Raw genomic sequence first — 3,543 nt, forward strand, 5'->3', positions numbered from 1 at the left:
TACCCCGTTCCTTCGCCGCTCCTTCCCAATCCTTTCTCATGCCAGCGAGAACGGAGCTCACTAAGGTGGAAACGAAGAAACAAGTAGAACACGCTTCCTTCGCGGGCGCCGATGCTGGAAGCTGCCCACCTCAGTAGACAACAAACGGCACCGCGTGCGCTGACCCTGTTGACAATTTTACCTGAAAGCAGTTCTGTGTGCTGCGTCTGGTGGCCCTCGTCACCTGAAATCACGCACTCGTTAAAGTAAGCCCTTCCTACACAAGCTATTCAATGGCTAGAGGCATAAATCCTTGTCTTTACTCACTCCCTCTCTTTTCTCACATACATTTTCTCTCTCTTTCCTTTTTTTTTTTACCTGTGGTATGTGGGGAAAAAAAGAAACTCAATACTTTTTGTTTTCTGTTTTGAGAAAGGTCGGTCTCCGGTCGAAACATCGAAACAATAAACAATTATTTTTACAGAAGTGCATCAACTTTTCAAACATATATATGGTCTGCACATATGATGGTGCTCTGCTACGTACCACCGTCAGTTGCACTTCGCTCCTCGAAGAGTCAGCACGTGTGTCGAGTGAGCTCCTGAACAACAGCTTGTGATGTGGTGAACGTGGTTTATATCATGGAGCCGGGATCTCACAGAGGGGCGACGTAATGCTAACGCATTTCTCTCGCTTTTACCTTTAAATCGCCACTGATACCTTTAAGGCCCAGTTAAGTTGCAGTTTGGCTGTACCATTATCATACGTGTCCCTGACTGGCCAGAAATTATCACACTTGGTGAATTTTTATGGCCACCGAGGTTTATACCTATACATGGCGACCATTTCTTCAAACGCTGCATTTTTCTTTGTTGATTCTTTCTTTCGCGTTATGGCTACGCCGCATAAACCGCACAAAAAACATCTCTCAATTTAGGACCTTTATAAAACATCCCGCACAGCACCACTGCCCGAGTATAGCGTGGCGCGTTTTCCCAAACCAAGCAGCTATATGTGTATCAACATAGGCGCCGACTACGGGGGGGCACCGGGGGGAAGGGGGGGGACAGAGCCCCCCGCACCCCTCCCCACCTTCCGGCGATGCCGAAGCCTATCCGCCCACCGCCCACAAATGCACACCTAAAATTTCATTGCCAGTATTCTGTCACCCACATTATTAGTGGTTTCTTTTTACTTGCCTTGACCTTTTCACTTAGCATTTGATTGTGGCTAATAGCTTACTGCATCATTAAAAAAAAACAATATGGGGTTTTTACGTGCCAAAACCACTTTCTGATTATGAGGCACGCTGTAGTGGAGGACTCCGGAAATTTCGACCACCTGGGGTTCTTTAACGTGCACCTAAATCTAAGTACACGGGTGTTTTCGCATTTCGCCCCCATCGAAATGCGGCCGCCGTGGCCGGGATTCGATCCCGCGACATCGTGCTCAGCAGCCCAACACCATAGCCACTGAGCAACCACGGCGGGTTACTGCATCATTGTTGGCGCGGACGTGCACGGCTTTTAATTCATACTTTCGCTTTATTTCTGTAAATTGTGACAATTGTAGGACAAGCGCATTGGAGGCACTAGCTTCCGGCTGCCTCATCTGTATTTTCTCACTTCAACAATGTTTCAAATTTCCACTGTAAACACCATGAACGTACACAATATATTTAATTATACGTGCAGGACAAAGTTTATCATATTTTTGAAAAAGTAAGAGGCAGTCAAATAAAAATTGTTTCTAAAGGTATGGATAGCCTATGCCTGGATGTTGCTGTATGTTCACCTCACTTCGAATTGTTTGCGCGCGTTTCTGACACCGAAAAAGACGTGCAGACTTCAGTGACCCTTTCGACAGTCTTTTACCACCAGCGTGTGAAATGCACGTGAATGATGTATGTCTCAGTATTGCTTCTCTTCCCAGTAAGCAATGCTAACGGCCCATGAAAAAAAAAAGCTCTTGTAATAATTCAGAACATTTATTAGGCATGGAAACATCGTCACTTGCACGCAGAGGTCATAAATACATAAAAGGTGTCCTAATTAACTATCAATCACACAGATTTTAAAGAGGAGCAATCGCGTTACTCGAAGAAAGCCTAGTGCATATCGTTTCCGGTACAGTGGAGTAGCTGCCAGTAATTATTTTATTACTGATAATTAATTTGGTAATTGGAATTAATTATCTACCTCGAGACATACTATCCTAATTATCAAACTGTCAATGAGGCATTCGTAGGCACAGCCAAGGGACATCTAATTGCGGTATTTTCAGTGACGTACTATTGAATACTAATTTCTTCCGACTGATAACTCCGCGAAATATTAAATATACCACGTGACTGCGCTCCCACCCGCATCATAAAGCAGCACCCTAGAACAAGCTCCATCTGGGTTAGCCAGAATTAAATAAAGAAAATAAAGAACATCATGATCGAGCTAGTTCCTTATCTGCTGCGTCCTGGCTCAAGTAACACGTCGCGTTTGGTGTCAGTTGGAAACAAGCTTTGATAGCTGTTGTCTTAGCGTAAATAAAGAGCTCCGATGTATCTTTTTTGTTTTTTTTTCCACGAGGCCTGTCACCATAAAAGCAAATTGACAACATCAGTTCAGAGGTATAAAGGTGCGTTTAATTTCGTCCCAGTCGCCATGTATTTCTCTAATGAGCCGGAGGAAAACATGATCCTTGCCTCAGGAGCAGAAAATGGCAACAACAGGAAGGCCGCAAATATATATCAGTTATAGAAGCGTGGCGCTAGACCAAACGCATCGGCTATCATCTGAAATTATGAAAAAATGAGAAAAACTGGCAGCTTCAAGAAACAGCGGCCGAGGACTCCATCTTTGAGTCCTAGCATGTTCCAGCATTTATGACCTCAAGCTCCCATGCTAGCGTGCGGGACGTGGCCGCCCAGGTACGAATTTCCGAGTCATCAGTTTGGAGGATTCTAAATGACTCGGCCTTTCACCCGTACCACCCTAACTTGCACCAATGCCTGAAAGATAGGGACCTGCAGAATCGTCTAGATTTCTCGAATTGGATCCTCACAAAAGCCGATAAGTCACCGGACTTTCTAAGCAACGTCATGTGCACAGATGAAGCCAATTTTTGTAGAAACTGCCAGGTAAATTTGCATAAGTCATACGGTTGGAGGACTCCAATCCACACTTGGTAAAGCGCACTGGGCACCAGTACCAGTGGTCGCTCAATGTGTGCTGCAGAATTTACGCCGGTGCTATAATTGGTTCCACCTTCTTCGATCACACCTGAATGCACAGCGTTACGTGGACGAATTCCTTGAAGGAGCGGTGGATAAGTTTCTCAGCGAAGTCCCGCTGTCACGTATTCCACTTTTGTCGTGTCAACAACAAGATGGAGTGCCAGCACACAGCAGCAGCCGAGCACGAAACGGGCTAGAAGCGACTTTTCATGCGCAATAGATAGGAAGGCACAGGCCTGTAAGATTGACCGGCTACAGATGACCTGACCTCTCTAGACTCAATTTCTTTCTTTGGGGTTATGTAAAAGATCGTGTTTAGATCATCGAGGCGGACT

The sequence above is a fragment of the Dermacentor andersoni genome, chromosome 2, assembly GCF_023375885.2.
Source record: "Dermacentor andersoni chromosome 2, qqDerAnde1_hic_scaffold, whole genome shotgun sequence".
Taxonomy (NCBI): domain Eukaryota; kingdom Metazoa; phylum Arthropoda; class Arachnida; order Ixodida; family Ixodidae; genus Dermacentor; species Dermacentor andersoni.